Source organism: Pinus tabuliformis, chromosome 7 (genome assembly GCF_031772625.1).
Source record: "Pinus tabuliformis cultivar Carrire ecotype Pingquan chromosome 7, CPIR1, whole genome shotgun sequence".
NCBI lineage: Eukaryota > Viridiplantae > Streptophyta > Pinopsida > Pinales > Pinaceae > Pinus > Pinus tabuliformis.
In genome coordinates this window covers 1,262,645,524-1,262,664,543 of record NC_142293.1, presented here as the reverse complement: position 1 = coordinate 1,262,664,543, position 19,020 = coordinate 1,262,645,524, and the positions used below count along the sequence as shown (strand labels likewise).

The 19,020-nt window shown below is 35.7% G+C and overlaps 1 pseudogene; it reads right to left on the bottom strand.

The window, feature by feature from the left end:
• Window positions 1-410: 410 nt before the first annotated feature.
• On the bottom strand, window positions 411-2,132 carry LOC149252015 (putative pentatricopeptide repeat-containing protein At1g26500; annotated as a pseudogene).
• Window positions 2,133-19,020: the final 16,888 nt, after the last annotated feature.

Genomic DNA, 19,020 nt, shown 5'->3' with positions numbered 1-19,020 from the left:
ACAACTAGAATATCTTTACTCTTCCTCAAGAAATTAACCTCCTGCTAATCTATAGTTGAACATACAAAAGTTACAAATTGAAATCAATAAAATGGAAAATAAGAAAAAGGAGAAAATGAATTGCAAAAAAGTCCAAGATGATTTTTAATTGAGATAAATGATGCCCTAAGACATAGAATTAAACATTGTATAACACAAAGGAAAAACTGAGAGCAACTTATTCTATTGTTGAGATTCATCTATACTACGTCAGTCAATCTTGTCAAGGTTTGTGAAATTCACTGATAACCACATCATCGCAACAAGAAATGGAAATCAACATTGTAAACATTGGCTTAAAGTGAAGGCAAGCAACTCCCCCTCAAAGGGACTGACTTGAAAAATTTAAATAGTGATTACTTGGTCTGAATTTAAATACCTTTCATTTTTTTCAAGTTGTGCATATGCATCTTGCTTGCTTGACACAAGGCCTTCTTCAACTTTGTCATAGTTTAAATAGGTAATTGCACTCCTCTAGGAATTGCCTCCATAGAATACTTTACTTCTTGTAATGCTCTTCTTGGGTCACAAATCCAATCAATTCGTTTTGTCAAATTTCTATTGCGGTTAGTCAATTTCTTCAATTTTATGGGGGAATTTAAACGTGTATTAACGAAATATTATAAAACGCTGAAATATGAGATTAAACGCAATTTGAAAGTAATTTTACGTTACATTTTGATAGATATATACCATAAACTATATTATTTTTTAATGTCAAAGCATTGCCTATTCATTTTCCATTCTCCATTTTGGGGGACTAAGAATGGGATGGAAAAAGATCTGATCCAAAGAATTGGTCGAGTGGAATAAACATAAAGTTAAAGTTGTGATCAAAGTAATAATGATTGTATATTTACTGGGTCACAAAACCAATCAATTAATATAGCAACACAATTCGATTTTGGGAAAATGGCCTTCTATATAATGTGTTTCCACGTTGTTACAACCATCTTGCGAGCAATGATAAATACCATCATTACATCTATAAAAAATGCTTGATGCCTCCTCCACCTTGTGGGCAGTGATAAAGACCTTCAAAAATGGTATTGTAAGTCTTAAAATCAGGAAAGATGTCATTAAAACTCATCTCATCCAACAGATGGTCAAAAAAACCTACTTGGATCGGGATTGCACTGCAAGACACGCCAATCATTGTATTATAAGTGGGAAAATCAAGTACAATACCATTTTTCCTCATAAACTCCCATAGTCAATAGGCATCCTTCATGTTCTTATGCTGCTAAAGGATTTGCAGTGTATTTTGGAAGAAGGTCAGATTAGGCAAATGCTTCATATTACTCATCATGGTCAGATACCTCGATGCCTCTTCAAATCGAGAGCCATTAACCAGAATGCTCAAGAAGGCATTATAAGCCGGTATGTTGTTCGAAAACCATCCGATGCGACTAAAAATTTCTCCAAACATGATTCTAGAATTAAACACATCGCCTGCGATCTCTCATCCCTCCAGTAGCAATGCAGATGTGTCAGCATCCGAGGTGATCCTCACCTTCATTCTATCAAGGAATTTGGTTGCTGCTTTCACCTGCTTGTGCCTACACAACACATTGAGAAGACAATTTAGTGTAACGACATCTTATCGGAATCCATACCGCTCCATCACCTCGAATGTCATCCTCTCCTCCTCAACCTTACCAGCCTGCACATAATTCCCAAACACAGGAGAATGTTTCCGTGGACAGGATCCCCTCGTTCTTCGTTACCTTGATGCAATCCATATCACATCAAACATTTTTTCTTTGCAAAGCAAATCAACAAGAAAATTAATTGCGAGGGGTTGTGCTTCCTCCCAAGTTTCAAGCCAGCCCAAAGAATTTTTTTTATGGCATCTATGCTAGCACCATAGGACAATTTGAGCACATCCTCCACAAACTAGACTAAAACCCCGAGCCGAAACTCTTTAAATCCATTTTCAACACCCATCTGGGGCCGACTCTTCAGCTCACAACCATTTCAATCGACATCGTTCAGGGATATTGAGAGGGGTCCAAACTGGGCTCTTTTGGGGCTTGAGGCGACAGTGGCAAGTGAAACAGGGGCTTCATGGAAGGGGCACCATGGAATTCCATAAGAAATAATAAAAGGATAAAGGATCAATATTGTTTTTAGCTCTTCCTGCATTGTTTGTGAACCAAGATTCGATGTAACTATTTATATTGGCCTTATCCATCATCGATCGAGAGAGATTTATCCCCAAACCAAATTCAAAAATTTGATTTCTCACAGTTCAACACCCTGCTATTATGATTTCTGATTGACAGCACAACTTCAAATCCTATGAACTCAAACACCGCAAAATTCTATATGTTCAAATCTTATGTTACTGTTTTATATATACAAAAACACAGTTAGGGCAAGTTCCAAAAAATTGAAAATCCCCCTTACGAAGTTGGCGGCATGAAAATGAACTTTTATTATGCGTTAATATAGTGTTTTGATTTGCGGCACCCCACATTTTTCCCGCCAACATTTCCTTCTTTTCACAATCCTAAAAGCCCCAAGGTACCTTCGATGCATTCCCAGGGATTTATTGGGCAAGGTACTTTGGATTCATTCCCATGGATCTATTGGGCATTCTATTTTAGGAAGGATTTTGGTAAAATAGAGGGACCATTTAAACATTCTATTTTAGTGATTACTTTTAGCGAGGGGTTTTTTTTTTTTTTTAAGTTGGTTATTATTTTAATTCGGTGAACTTTTTTTTTGGTTTTTCTAGTATATGAGGTAGTTACTATTAAGTTGGTGATGCTTGCTTTTTTTTCCAAAATGGAGGGACCATTCAAACTTTCCATTTAGTGATTGCTTTTAGCGAGGGTTTATTTTTTTTTAAGTTGGTTATTATTTTAAGTTGGTGATCTTTTCTTTTTAGTTTTTTTGGTATATGAGGTAGTTACTATTAAGCTGGTGATGGTTTTTTTTTTTGTTAATTATATTTATACGAGGGTGTAATTATAATTATATGAGGGTGTGTATTTAATTTAATAATTTAAGGTTGGTATGTGGGTATTTTTGGGTTAGTATAATTTGTTTTGATTAAATAATTTATTTTTATAAATCAATCTAGATTTATTTTAGCTTCTGATTTACCATGTGTTCATATATATTCTTACATGATAATAATACTATTGGCACTATTGTCGGAAAAATCATAGATTGTCAAAATCTTGAGCCCAAAGCCAATGGTAAATTGACTATTTTACCTCACACAAAATCACTTCCTCAGCTTCAAATCTAGTACTGGCCATTCTTCAAACAACCATAGTGATCTCATTACCCCTACATTGGTTCTACTACTTGCTCATGAAAAATGATTTTTTCAAATACAAGTCCTAGGGGATTCCCTCCTCGTGTTACAATGGATGAAAGGTGATGTTGAGCTAAGAAAATTCTTGTTACAACCCTTGTTTCAAACTTTCAAGACATCAATAAATTGCAATTTCTTTTTATTCACCTCACCTTCATTTGAGTATATAGGGAAAATAACAAGGAAACTGATAAGTTATCCAAGGGTGTCTTGGAGCTGCAAGAAAACACTTAGGGGATCAAAGAATCCCAACAAAAGAAAATAATAATAATAATAATAATAATAATAATAATAATAATTATTATTATTATTATTATTATTATTATTTTCATCAATCCTGGTTTTAGAATTCTGAGTGTGTCTAAGCTAAGCTACCGTGAAGACCTTAAATAATTTTTTTGAATACTACAAAGAGAAAATGTGTGGTTTATGTTGATGTTTCTACTGCACCATGGTACTAATGTTTCTTGATTATAACTACTGATATAGAGACACCATAGCCCCTAGAGCAACAACAAATTCTTGTACCTTTTTAATTTTTAGCTCCACACTGATTTCATAATCAAACAACCTCTTTTCAGAATTGTACCTCTCAGTCTCTTCAGACTTTGACCTGACATGGATAGATTATGGAGATAGCAGTCATGGTATTCTGTTCATGTATTTTTGTTATCCCTCTAATAAAATTACTCAATATTTTCTTATGGGCCCCAAAAAATAGCTAAAACGAATTATGTATTCTCCACACTTGAAATATTAGGCAAACAATATAGTTGTACTTCTCATATCACTTTCATTCTAACTTTTCACCCAGAAGCTTCCTATTGTTTCATGCTATTAGCTACATTGATAAATAATAATTTCTACAACTAAAGGATCTTTTATGTTGACAACAAATTTTATATATGAATACACTATGATAATTAAAATTAAAATTCCTTCTGTGGAAATGAGGTAATCATATTTGAAAATTACAAATAGTTTAAAAGACAACACACAATGTATTTCCAACATTCTACAAAGATGTTAATATGACAAGTTAGCATTAATTGAGATACCATACACTCCTAAAGTTAACATTTAACCAAATTTCATTTCCTATGGTTAAGGAAATAAAGAATAATGAAAGGGATGAATGTATCTCAAAAATCATGAAAGAAAGAAAAATATAATAAGAATACTTCAAAGGGTTAGAAATTACCTGAGGTCAAGCCTTGCTTGAAAGGTAAAACAACCACTTAACTTGCTTAAGCACCATCGTATGTATTGGGAAAATCTCTTTAAATGTATGGTTAGAATAAGTGGTGCCTTGCTAATGAGATATATTTTAGTTGCCATTTGCTTCAAGTTCTTTTTTCGTTGACTTCTTTTCTCCAGTCTGTTACATCCTTTCCCAATCGACCTAAATTTTTGGAGCTGCAAATTACATCCTCCCAAATTTATTGAACTTAAATCACCCTCTGCCACTAATCTTGTAGAAGTAGTTCTTTCATCTAGTTTGATCCCATCAATTTATGAAATGTATTTATCCCCACAAATCCCTAAAACATTCTAGTTAGAATAACCCTCTACTTGACTACATGAAGCCCCTTGAGCATAGGAACCATTTATCATTATAGCATAAGTAACACTGGCTAGGACACGGTCTTTCCATATAGATCCCCTTCTAATTTGATGCACTTCCTTGTTAGATGGTTCACCATTGTCTATATCATTGAAACTAGATAGAAACTTAGTTTGTTGACCTTGAGTTTTGATCTCACTGTGGGCATTGTATCTTCTCTTCTTGACAACCCCATTGCACATTTTCTGCCTAAGGACGTGCATAGCTCATACTTTGATAGTGTTCTGAGAAGGACCGACTCAGGTCTTTTTGAGCTTGTCACATCACCTCTCTTGTTCATTTACCCCAACCATAAAATAAATTACAGAGTAGATTCCATCACAATTATTTAGTCAATTCTCATCGCTTCATCATCTTTTCCTAACTATCCAACGCACTATTTTTATAGAGGAGAGAGTGTTAAGGCTCCCCTCCTGCAACTCTACTCTATTTTCCTATTAACGGAATGTTATCAACCTAGATTTCCCGTCAATCCTCCTTGGTCGTACCCTCTTAAATTTGAGTGGTAAAATGAAATTCCAAATGAGAAGGCCCCAAAAATTTTACCATAATGTAAAAAAAAATATTCGAATAAAACAAATATTTTGATTTTTTTAAATTTATCAAAGGTTATAAATGTTTTAATATTTTTTAAAAATAAAGGTAGTTGAATTTGCAAGCTATTTTTTTCTCAAATTTTTATTTTTATTTTTTTCATTGTATATGTCTAGACTAGATCCATTTTAACTTTGGACTGGACTAAGAGGGATCAAATCTCTTTTCACTCTAAAAGAGAGGTTTTCACCTTAAGAAATATTTTATTCCTCCTTCTTGGCACTTGGTAGATCCAGAGTTAAGATGGATCTAGATCAATTTAATTATTAATTATAGTTATCGTTATATATATATATATATATATATATATATATATATATATATATATATATATATATATATATATATATATATATATACTATATACATATATCATACATCATCATATATATATATATATATATATAGATATATATATCGATAACTATATATATCGTTATATATATATAGTATATGTATAGTATATATGTATATGTATATGTATATGTATATGTATATGTATATGTATATGTATATATATGTATATGTATATGTATATGTATATGTATATATGTATATGTATATGGAGTCAAAATGTTAAAGAGGACATCACAACATCTCTACCATGGGAGAGTAATTCATTAATTATGGAGAGACCCTATAGGCCCATCAAAAAATTGTAGACGAAGAAAGGGGTGTGGAGTTTCTTACTAGAGTGAAGCGTAGTTTTGACGAAGAGTGAATGGGCTCTGGACAATGTTAGGCTCTCATATCCTTGTCAAAATGAAAAATAAAATTAAATGATAACCATGAGATTTTTATTCACAAGATGTATATTTTTTAAGTACAAATATCATCACCGTGATAAAACTTTGAAGACACACAATTACCCATCAAATGTGTTTGTTTCTAGATGAGATGTTGGTTTCTTACTATCATACCCAAGGAGGAGGAGTTGGCCGGTTATGCATTAGAGGAGGGGTTTTTCAAAAAATTTGGGTTAGCGCAAGGATTTTAACCATTCACATTTGGAAATTATATCGAAAGGTCGAAATGCCTCGGTTTTCAGACCTACCAGGTCTTTAGCAAAGTTAATAATTTGATAGGGCAGTCATCTAGCGATACAAAGGCCCTAACCCCTACTCCAATTGCGCATTGTTTGGGTCCTCTAGTTTCGGCCAACCCAGGGCTCGAGGCCATTTGAGAGGGGATACAAACTCTTCTTTGGGTTCTCTATTTTTGATTTTTGTTTCCCTTTCATCCTAGATATCAGAGAAAGACATGAAATGTGTTATGACTTTCTTAGCGTTTTCAGAAGTTTCAGAAGTTACGACTTTCTCTAATTTATTTTTTTTCTTATACTTCATCTCAAGAGTCATTGCCCTTACCCTCCTTGGATGAAGTGGTGAAGGAGATCCTTGCCCTGACAGAGAAGGAAGGTCAAACTGATGTTAAGAATATCTGAATCCATCTGTAGTGTTAAAATTTATAGACAAAAGGGTATTGATAATTTTAACATTGTAGATGGATTTGGAGACCCCTTGATCTAGGTGGATGTTGGTGACCACCCGCCTATTCCACTTGGACACCCACCACTTCCTCTTTTAGTTTTCTAGTTTCCTTAATTGTAGCACAATTTACTATTTTTAGCAGGTTTTCAGGTCTTGAACTTCCAGAGCCGTTTTGAGGCCCTAAATGACATTTTTTTGGCAAAATGCATATGGTGATTTCTAAAAAAATTGCATTCGCAGATGTAGTCCTTGGAAAGATCATTCCAATAAGGTATCATACACATAAAACAAAGATAATATGACCAAGTTATGACCCCAGGAAGTTGGCTGCCCAACTAATCCCAACGGGGCCCATAAACTCTTGGTGTTACATCTCCTCGAGTTAGGGTTTTGGTTGTTTAAGTTTTTCTCTTATTGTTCAATAATAAAAATTCCCTTGAGCCTCATTGTAACTCAGTTTAGAGGCATGTAGCTGCCACATCTCTTCTAATAGATAAGTTACCATCGCCCAAGCTAGCCTTATTTCCATTCTGTTTGTAAGCATACTTTATTATTTGATATTAATGAAATGAAGTGATATTTCTACTGCATCTCTATATTTATGGTTATATCTATAATTTGTTGCATTCCTTTTTAAATCTGGATTAGTGGTATCAGAGCGGTCTACTCTTTCTCTGTTTCTCTTTGCATGTCCCCAACGAGGTCGGGATATAAGGAATTAGGGCTTGAACTAGTTGAACCTTTGCAAGAAAAACCTTGAAAATCCTGACGGCCTACCATGGCGGATGAAAATAAAGATGAGGGGGTAGGATAGCCTATCAAAATATTGCTCAAAAAAGCCCTCAAGTGACAAAGGAATGCGATGATGGACAACTTTGGCCAGATCCTTCAGCGGCTACCCAAGGGCGATGCATCTACTTCCAGTAGCTACTCTAGAAGTACCACACCCTTTAAGGTACAAGTTAGCTTTGAAATTCCCATATTTGAGGTTCAGATAGATGCAGATGTCGTAGATAAATGGTTGAATCTTTTAGAAGGATATTTTTCTGTTCATGATTTTTCCATCCAGGAAAAGATCACTTTTTCACTTCTCAAAGTCACCCCCCACGTCAAGGACTGTTGGGAAACCTATAGCGAGTAGAACGATGAAAGTACGGCCTCACAGTTTTCAGTCGCACCCACTTGGAATTCATTCCGGGATGCCATCAAGGAGCAGTACCACCCTTCGGAAGCTATGAGGATAAATACATAAAGTGGACCACACTGTGGCAGGGAAGGGACCAAGATGTGTCAGAGTTTACCAATATTTTTCATACCCTTCACACAAACATGGTTATTAAGTATTCTAAGTGGCATTTGGTACTCAAATACCGTGGCTGCCTACACAGGTACACCCAGGATGAGATGGAGTTACTAGACATTACCTCGCTTGGCACGGCGTACTGATATGTTGTCAAGATCGAGAAAAAGTTTAAACAAAATAAGCGAGACTTTGGATCTTTGAATCTAAAGAAAAAAGGACAAAGTCAAGGCGAGGTGACCCAAGACAACCCATTGAAGATGCAAGAAAGAACACCACCACGAAGTCAAAGAAGGACACAAGAAAGTGGTGTGAGATCCATAAGAGCCCCACTCACAACATAAGTGGGTGTCAGGCCAAGCAGTCACTAGTGGCCGAGTTGAAGGCTTCAGAATCAGATGCATGTTCCGACCCTGAGTCAGAACCCGACAAGTAGAATGACAAAGGGAATCAGATTATTGATGCGGAGCCCAGCTCCATTGTTTCCACTGCCAAGATCCAGAAGAATGAGCCTGAAGATCCAGAGGAGGGGGAGCATCTTTTCCACTCATAGTGAGTGAAGGGTTCGCCGTTGCAATTCATTGTCGATAGTGGCAACCAAAAGAATCTCATTTTAGTAGAGTTCGTGAAGTGGCTGGGCCTACTGACCATACCACACCCATAGCCATACAACATTGGGTGGTTTAACCAAGGACAAGATCTCTAAGTCAGCCAGCAGTGCCGCCTTCCCTACAACATCAAGCTCTTCACATATGAGGTATTGTTTGATGTTGCTCCTCTTGACGTTTGTGATGTATTATTAAGACAACCATAATTGTGGGAGCAACATGTTTTATATGAGTCTAGACCTCACTCTGTGATTATTTCTTTAGGTAATACATGATACAGGATACTGGAGGTAGCCCCACCTACTGCCACCTCTTTGATCTCTACCAAGAAATGCAGTAAGATCATCTCCCAGACTAGGAAATTTATTTTCTTTATGGTTCACTCTCAAAGTAAGGGGATGATCATATCCACATCCATGGCCCTCGGGAAGGGTTCCTCCACACAACAAAAGAAGGTGGGTATGGCCATGAAAGAATACAGGGACATCTTCTCCTCACCCGCAGGGGTACCGTTGCACTGTCAGGTCAAGCATTTGTTCGATCTGACTCTTGGAGCACCACTACCCCACGGGCTGATATATCACCACTCCATTGTGGAAAATGCCAAGTACAAGAAGCAACATGATCAACATCAAGTGCCACACAAGTTTCAGGTGGGCGACAAAGTCTGGTTGCATTTGTAGAAAGAATGCCTTACAAGAGCCCATCGAAAGCTCAGACCATTCCGATATGGTCCTTACACCATTACCAAGGTTGTGGGAAACAATTCTTTGTGGCACATCATTGCTCCATTCCTTAGCTTGCACCCATTGTTCAATGTGGACCACCTTCGACCATGCTTCCCACCATCACTGGACACGTCAGAGATTGCAGAACAACTCACCAGGGACCAAGTTCAGTAGAAGTTTCCCCATCTCATGGAGGAACTCAACGCAATGGGGACCATTGCTTCTTGGGGGGGGAATGATCCAGGTGGATTTTGGTGGCCACCCACCTATTCCAATTGGATCCCCACCACTGCCTCTTTCAATTTTTCAGTTTCTTTAATTGTAGCACAATTTACTATTTTTAGCAATTTTTCAGATCCTGAACTTCCGAAGCCTTTTTAAGGCCCTAAACAATGTTTTTCTAGCAAATTTCATCTAGTGATTTCTAAAGAAATCACACCAACAACTGTAGTCCTCAGAGAGATCTTTCCAACGAGGTATCATACACGTCAAACAAAGATAATATGACCAAGTTACGACCCCAGGAAGTTGGCTACCTAACTAACCCCAACGAGGCCCATAAACTCTTAGTGTTACATCTCCTTAGGTTAGGGTTTTCATTGTTTAGGGTTTTCTCTTATTGTTCAATAATACTAAAAAGGCCCTTGAGCCTTATTGTAACTCAGTTCAGAGGCATGTAGCCGCCACATCTCTTCTCAGAGATAAGCTACCATCGCCCGAGCTAGTCTTATTTCCATTCTTTTTGTAAGCATATTTTAGTATTTGATATTAACGAAATGAAGTGTTATTTCTCCTGCATCTCTGTATTTATGGTTATATCTATAATTTGTTGTGTTCCTGTTTAAATCCGGATCACCCCTTTCATGGTAAATTTTAGGCGCGAATTTTAGCTCAAGGGCGAAATTTAAGGGATTTTTCATTTTAGAGGGGCGAATTTTTTATAAAACACCCATTTCATATCTTTAGCCCAACTTTTATTTAAAAAATAATTATTTTTTTCATTTTAGCCCCAAAAATAGGGGCGGATAAACTATGAAAAGACTCATTTGACCCAATTCTCCTGGTTTGGGAGGTTATATTCCATTACAATCGCCTGATTTTCCGCTTTGCAATGTTAAATTCGTTTGCAATTGCCCATCTTCTGGTATGGGAGGTGGTTTGGGAGGTTCTATTTGGTCCCAATAAATAAAAATATAAAAATATAAATAAAGTGGTGGTATGGTAAATAAATAAAACCTCTTTTTATACTTACTCCAAAGGTATGGTAAATAAATAAAACCTCTTTTTTTTATTTAGTCCATAACCCTCTTTGTATTTAAGAAGGCTCAAAAAAGAGGTTTTATTTAAATGAATCCTATGGGCCAAATACCATATTTATAAAAGAGGTATGGTAAATAATAAAAATATAAATAAACGAGAGGTATAGTAAATAAATAAAACATTTTTTATATTTACTCCATAAGTCACCTTATATTTACGAACACGCAAGGGTGTAAATAAATAAAAAATATAAATATAAATAAAGTGGAGGTATGGTAAATAAATAAAACCTCTATTTATACTTACTCCAAAGGTATGGTAAATTAATAAAAATATAAATAAACTAGAGGTATGGTAAATTAATAAAAATATAAATAAACTAGAGGTACGGTAAATAAATAAAACATTTTTTTATATTTACTCCATAAGTCACCTTATATTTATGGACACTCAAAAAATGAGTTATATTTAGGAGAAGCCTATGGGCCAAATTATTATTAATACCATGCAAAAAAACATTATTAACCCTGATATTAGTATTAATAGAAATAAAGATGGTACATGGTATTGACCCATCGTATTCATGTGGAATGTAGCCTATTTAAAAGGGGGAATTAAACTAGATCCATCTTTACTCTGGATCTACTAAGCACTGAGAGGGATCAAATATTGTGATATGTAAACTAGCATAGAGTGAAAAAAAAATTGATCCCTCTTGGGGCTTGGTAGATCAAGAGTAAAAATGGATCTTGTAATTTAATGTCACTTAAACATTTTATCTTTGTTAAAATAAAAGTCAATTATTAATTTTATTAATTTTTATAAATTACTAATGGTAGTTTTTAAGCTCCAGGTTTATGATAACCCATGGTATTGACCCATGGTAATACCATGGTATTCATGTGAGCATAGACTATTTAAAGGGGAAATTCTATCAGCTTATATCCATCTTAATTCCATGTCTACCAAGTGCTAAGAGGGATAAATAGATTTCATCCCTCTAAGAGTGGTAGATGGATATAGGTTGGTTTTTATGATAATGAAGATATTAAATAGACTTAAGAAATTATATTGTAAAAAACATCTTCATTAAGATTGCTCATGGATAAAGGAGGGAGAGACTCTTGGGATTCACCTCCTAGTGTCTCTTCATACTCCATTATTTACTATTTACATTATTTACATATATTTACCTAATCCCAATGATGAGGTGTCAACATCCCCCCCCCCGCGATCTGAAGGGGTGTTGGTGAGTCCAAGCATCGTTCTGAACCTTTCAAACTTTTCTCTTCCAAGCGCTTTGGTAAAGATGTTTGAATTCTGCTCTTTAGTGGAACAACGGCATAGATGGATTGTCTTGGCCTCAACATGATGTCGAATCAGATGGTATTTTGTATTGATGTGCTTCATTCGATCATGGACCTTTGGGTTCTTGGCCAAATTTATTATAGAGGTGTTGTCAATCATGAGTGGAGTTGAGTGCACTTGTTTCACCTGCAAATATTCCAAATTTTTCCTGAGCCACACAATTTCATTTGTTGCCTCAGTTGCTGCCACATATTCTTCCTCTGTTGTGGAATATGCTGGAACTGATTGTTTGCATGATCTCCAGGAGACAACTCCTGATCAAAGACTCATGGCATAACCTGAAGTAGATACCCCAATTTCTTTGTCTCCATCAAAGTCTAAATCAAAGTATCCAATCAAGCTGAAGTCACCCACCTCTGTATACTTGAGTCCAAAGTCTTGAGTTCCCTTCAATTTAGAATTCTTTTTGCAACAGACCAATGTCCCTCACAAGGCTTCTACATAAACCTAGAGATGATTCCAACAACAAATGAAATGTCCAGTCTGGTAGTAGTTAGGTAGTTGAGACTTCCTACAAGCTGTCTATACTTTGTTACATCCTCAAATTCTTTTACTTCAAGGGATGTGAGCTTCAATTTCTGTTCCATTGGAGTAATCAAAGGATTGCACTCAACCATGCCAAACATGTTCAACAGATCTCCAATGTACTTATTTTGAGAGAGGAATATAAACTTCGGATGTTGAGTTACTTCAATACCAATATAGTAGTGAACATAGCCCAAGTCATTCATTTCAAAACCTTTCCTCAATTCCTTCTTTATGGGTGCAATTTAGCTCTCATTGTTCCCTGTCATCAAAAGATCATCTACATACACCACGAGATATACAACTCTTTTTTCCAACTTTCTTGAAAAACAATGTTACATTATCAAGATCATAATGTTTGAAGTTGAGTTTTAAAAGATGCTCAGTTAGCTTTTCATACTAGGCTCGTGGTGCTTGCTTGAGGCCATACAAGGATTTCATGAGCTTGCCTACCTTTTGTTCTTGGCCCTTCACAACAAATCCTTCTCGCTAGGACATAAAAACATTCTCTTTCAGATATCCATTCAAGAAAGCAATTTTTACATCCATTTGATCGACTTTCCAACCGTTCTGAGTTGCCAAGGCAAAGAGTGTCCAGATGGTAGCCCATTTTGTTGTGGGGGAAAAGTCTCCTCATAATCGACCCCTTCCTTTTGTGCAAAATTTTTTGCCGCAAGCTTGGCTTTGTGCTTGTAGACCCACTTGCAACCAATTTGTTTGGTTCCCAATGGAGGATCAACCAACTTCCAAGTGTCATTCTTTATCAAGGCATCATATTCCTTATGCATCGCTTCTTTCCATTCATCATGAGAAGAGACTTCTTTGAGGGAAGTTGGTTCAAAATTTGTAGACAAATTTAGTTCACAATCATAAGAAACATCCATATCAACAAGTGAATCAGAATCGTCTACATCACCTCCATTTTTCCTGGTTGAATTTCTTGTTCCTATCTTTCCAACCTTGTCAGCATGAACACTTTCAAGTGTCTTTGTCGGCCATTTTGGAGGACCTTTCTGAGATGGACTAGGCTGCTCAGTTGACTGACTTGGGATTGAATCAAGATTTGGTCTCCCAATTCTGTCAATCACATCACTCAAAGTATCATCAATAGCTAGAGCTTCATGTGGGGGAGAGAGTTCTTTAGAAGAATATTCCACAGATTGATCTAGTATAGGAATTCCCCCTTCAAGATGTGGAATTTGATTATCAAATTCTTGAAATGATTTTTCATGTCTAAATCTATCCAAGCGATCAAGTTGTCGCTCAACAAGATTATCAGGTTTGGAAGATTCAAGAAAGATTACACATCTAGACACAACAAACTTCTTATTAACTTCATCATAGAGACGGTATGCTTTGGAGGTATTTGAATACACCATGAAGATACACTTACGACTCCTTGCACCAAGTTTGTTTCTTTGTTCCTTTGGTATCAAGGCATAACACGTGGAACCAAACACCTTGAGATGCTTTATCGAAGGAATGTGGCCATACCACATTTCATAAGGAGTCTTGTTTTGAATAACATTAGACATACATCTATTCTTTACATACACAACACATAGAATTGCATCAACCCAAAACATCAATTTTACATTCTTGAAAAACATCATGGAACGTTCCATATTTAAGATTGTCCTCTTCATTCTTTCAGCTACTCCATTCTGTTGGGGATTATAAGGCACAATTGTTTGATGTTTGATCCCATGCTAACGAAGATAGTTTTCAAATTAATTTGAAGTGTATGATTTTCCATCATTAGTGCGAATACATCCAATATGAGATTGTGCATCATTTTCAACCCATTTATGAAAGCTCTTGAATGTTTGAAAAGCATCAGATTTGTTCTTCAATAAATAAACCCAACACATTCTGGTGTAGTCATCAATAAATGTCATCATATATTTATTCCCATTTGCAGAAGGAACAGGCATTGGACCACATAAATCTGAGTGAATGAATTCAAGTTTTCTATGTGCTCTGGAATGTGAATCATGAAAATACATTTTTCTATGCTTTCCTAGAATACAAGCTTCACATTGCTTAAGTTTCCTATGAATTGTAGGCAAATGAGTAACACCATTTTTCTACAACAAGCGAAGGTTGTCATAGTTCAAGTGTCCAAACCTAGCATGCCATAAAAGACTTGATGGAAATGTACCTTCATCATAATGAGAATTATATGAGAAATTTTGTGCACGAGCAGAGGTACCTTGCAACTTCAGAAGTCTTTCTTCTTCTATCCTTGTCATGAAAAGTGAGTGATATTATGCTTTTCTGACTTCAACCTTGTCATCAAACATATGAATGGAGTGTCATTTATGGCGAACAACAAGTTTCTCCTCAGCGCTTGGAGATATAAAACATCATCTAAAATAAAGTCTGGAAGATCATGCAGTTTGAGCTAGATTGTGTCAATCCCTGATGGCATGAGTTTTGATTTGTTTGTAAAGTATACTGCTTCATCAACGTTGTCAGTAAATTATTCAAAAAATTCTCTTCTAAAATTCATGTGGCAAGTTTCTCCTGAAAAGCAACCAATCATTTTTCCAAGAAGCAAGTGAAGCATTGAACAAGTCTTTAGTTACTCCAATATTACAATGTGCCACAACATAGTGAGCAGATTAAGGTGCTTTACCTTTCTCTTTGTCATTGGTTTTACCTTTGGATTGATTTCTTTCTTGCTCAATTCTGTCCTAAGACAACTTACATGTATATGCATCATGTCCATCTCTATTGAACTGTATGCAATGAAGATCAGACTTTTCTCCTTGAGGGTGTCTGCCCCCCTACCTATGAAATTTCTTCTTCCTCTTCCTCTTTGACCACCTCTTCCTCTAGAAGAATCTTAAGCATGGTTATTCTCTCTATGTGAAAGACACAAAACTTCTTCAGAAGACTAAGGAGTTGTCTTTTTCCCAAAATATTTCTCTCTTTCAACAAATTTCTTCACAAGGGAGTCAAAGGTAATCTCTTTGAGGTTTCCAGTTGCTTGCAATGACCTAAGATAATTTGAATAAGTGGGATAAAGTGCCTTGACAAAAGCTATAAGAGGAATGTATAGTTGAACATCAGTGGTTTTGATATCATGCATAATAGATCTTACTTCTGATGCTAAAGCAAGAGGATCATCATTTTTCAATTCAAGACTGAACAATTTAATCATCAAGTGGACAACTTCAAGTTTAGAGTGTGATTCATAGAGTTCCTTAAACTTCTATAAGGCTTCAAAAGAATTTTAAAATGGTGAAATATGGAAACTCACCTCTTCATTACATATGTTTCAATCAAGGCATAGGCCTTGCTGTTCTTGTTTTCCCAAATGATGATCTCCTTATATGAGGTGGGCTTTGTAGGTTCATTATCTCCTTCTCTAACACAAACTCCTTTCCAAAACTCATTGAAAATGAGAGTATGTTTTATTTTTCTTGACCATTCAGGATATTTCTCTTTTCCTGAGAGAACTTCTCCAACTATAGATATCAATGAATGCATTTTAAAATGTGTACTGAAAAAAATAAAAGAAAATAAAATAAAATAAAATAAAAAATAAAAATAACATTAATAAATAAATAAAATAAAATAATAAAAAAATTGCACTTCTGGCAGCAAAAAAGGCACTTCTGGTATCAAATTTTGTTTAAGTTTGGAAAATAATAGTGAGGAATATATAAGAGTTATTACTAGGGGAGGTGTTATAAGGGGAAGGGGTTATATAAGGGAGGTATTAACTGGACAGGTGAATGGAAAGTCCAATGGACAAAGGCGGAAGTATTGTATGTGTTATTAATTGTGGACCAGTGGTATTAGAGGCTGATTGTGTGGACCAGCAGTATTAGAGGCTAACTATGGATACCAATGGTATTAGAGGTCGTTTGTGGACCATAACACAGAGGGAGGTATTAAAGAAGTACTATTAGGTAGTTAATGTATGATTTTGTGATGCCACAAGGAGAGGAGGTAATGAACCAAGAAAGGTTCTTTTGAGAGTTGGAGTGGTATGGAAGTGTGGTTTTGTTAGAGGTGTGTCGGACAGGCAACATGGACATATTAACACTAGCATGGACGTATGAAAACTGTGGCACCAGAGTGGTATACGAAACTATGGTAAGAGGCGGATTTACCACCTGTACATATGAACCATCATTCAGAGGGGAGTTTTCGATTGTGTGTTATGTATTACACAGTGTATGGGAGAGATATAACAATGTTATAGAGGTATATAACAGTGCAATGGAACAATTGAATAACGTAATAACATTCAACGTGATAGAGGGAGGTGCGTAAAAAAAAACATAGCTTGGAGTATTGGGAGAAACCATAATACAACGTGGATGGGGAGGCGATATAATCCAACGTTGAAAGTCATCATATCAAATACCAAAAATGAAATGTAAAAACAACAAGAGTGAGATTCAGCGTATGGCAGAGGACTGGTGCCTTGATAACTAGTTGCATAGTGATATGAACCAGCATTCAACATTCAACATATCACAACCGGGTAACGCAAAATTCATTTTCCATACCAAAAAAATGACATACCACATATAATTCACATTTCGTGCAGCATGGAGGAGGCCCACCACACCTTGAAGTTATGTTTGCGGAACTGTAGTAGTAAATTTTCACCGAGTTTGAAAATCAAATTAGTAGGAGCTTCAACACACTGAAGATTTTAATACCCCAGTAGGTATGGTAGCATATTTAACCGTAGAGGTCAATGCATATGGGAGAGGTCGCATCATCTAGTAAACCATTCAATATGAGGTATTATGACCAATACAACAAAGAGGAATTTTAAAAACGATTGTTATTAAAATTGACTGTGGAGGGGGGAGCGAAGATATTTAATGGTAGAACATAGGTGGAAGTCTGTAGAATATAGGTAGGACAAAGGTAGAGAGGGAGTTATAATGGCAAGAAGAGAGCCAAAAATAGAGGTTGGGGCCTGTGCTCTGATACCATGTTAGGCTAGGTGGTAACTCTTCAAATGAAATTGTGTTTCTTCATTAAGATTGCTCATGGATGTATACAATGAGGGAGAGACTCTTGGGCTTCACTTCCTAGTGTCTCTTCATATCCCTATTCTCCATTATTTAATATTTACATTATTTACATATATTCACCCAATCCCAATGATTAGATTTCAACAGTGTTCATTGTTCTTGAATTCCCTTTTTTCCCACCATAGTCTGTGTTTCAACAATTTATTAAATGCATATCATCCAACAAAAAATTTCAAAAAAATAGTATATGACACTAATTGTAATGCATATATGTCTAATATGACAATATCAATTTAATATACAAGAAAAATCATATGTATATACCGAGAAAATCTAAGTGGATAGTGTTTTAACTAGAATTCAATGAAATGCAAACAATGTATTTGAAGGCTTTGTATTTCCTTCTCTAGAAGGCAATGGTTCAAGACGAACTAAGTGAAGATAAATTTGGTGACAAGAAGAAAAAAATTTAATAATAGTTGGAGTATATTAGGATGAGTTTTGAATTTCATAATGTCATAGTGGGGACTAAATCCCACTCAAACCAATTGGTCTACACCTCATGGGTTCTTGGTGATATATTTTATGCTCATACTCATTTTTTACATGCTCATATTTGTTTTAAAGATGAAGAGACATATTTATAATCTAATGACAATGCCTAGAACTTAACCTCTATAACTCTTGAATTCAACATTTTAGAGACGAAGGCTCAAGCTTGGCCTTATCGCTCAACAATCCACATTTTCCAGTGATGAAGGATTGACCTTATTGCCAAAATATTTACATCGTGAATTAATAGAGGATTTGACCTTTATTGTTTAAGGATTTGTTAATGATCAGGAGCTCAAAATTTGTCAAAAATTCAAAGTGTCATAATCTTGATAAGCTTAGCTTCAGGTCAAAGAGCTCGTCATTTTGAATACAATGATGCGAACTTAACCCAAATCTGAGCTTGTATGCAGAAGTTAGAGTACGTCAAATTTTAGGGTTGACTTGATGATGGATTGGATAATATGGCAAAGCCCTTCAGTGAATGATGAGGCACCAAGTGGAACTTCCAGTTTTAACTACGGATAATGAATTTAACTGGCAGTAAGCCAAATTTGGAGGAGAAAATTATGGGAAAACTGGTAGAAATCAGAACTAA